A 540-nucleotide genomic window follows, 5' to 3' on the forward strand; every position below is an offset into this window, starting at 1 on the left:
ATTTGCAACCATTTCAATCAGTTCCTGAGCTTCAGTAGGCGTCTTCTTCAGATGAAGAGAGCCTCCAGAAGAGCTATCCAAAGACATCTTGGATAGTTTAGAGAGACCATCATAGAAAATACCTATGATGCTCCATTCATAAAGCATATCAGAAGGACATTTTCTGATTAATTGTTTGTATCTTTCCCAAGCTTCATAGAGGGATTCTCCTTCCTTCTGTCTGAAGGTTTGGACTTCCACTCTAAGCTTATTCAATTTTTGAGGTGGAAAGAACTTTGCCAAGAAGGCGTTGACTAGCTTTTCCCAAGAGTCCAGGCTTTCTTTAGGTTGGGAATCCAACCATGTTCTAGCTCTGTCTCTTACAGCAAAAGGGAATAGCATCAGTCTGTAGACCTCAGGGTCAACCCCATTAGTCTTGACTGTGTCACAGATTTGCAAGAACTCAGCTAAAAACTGATGAGGATCTTCCAGTGGAAGTCCATGGAACTTGCAATTCTGTTGCATTAGAGAAACTAATTGAGGCTTAAGCTCAAAGTTGTT

The 540-nt window shown here is 41.1% G+C and overlaps 1 non-coding gene across 1 annotated transcript; it reads left to right on the forward strand.

Annotated features, from left to right (window-relative positions):
• Positions 1–141: 141 nt before the first annotated feature.
• Positions 142–249, forward strand: LOC127744008 (small nucleolar RNA R71). The gene has a single exon (XR_008005216.1). It is a non-coding gene; the product is annotated as a small nucleolar RNA R71 (small nucleolar RNA).
• Positions 250–540: the final 291 nt, after the last annotated feature.

The sequence above is a fragment of the Arachis duranensis genome, unplaced genomic scaffold (genome assembly GCF_000817695.3).
Source record: "Arachis duranensis cultivar V14167 unplaced genomic scaffold, aradu.V14167.gnm2.J7QH unplaced_Scaffold_190129, whole genome shotgun sequence".
Taxonomy (NCBI): Eukaryota; Viridiplantae; Streptophyta; class Magnoliopsida; order Fabales; family Fabaceae; genus Arachis; species Arachis duranensis.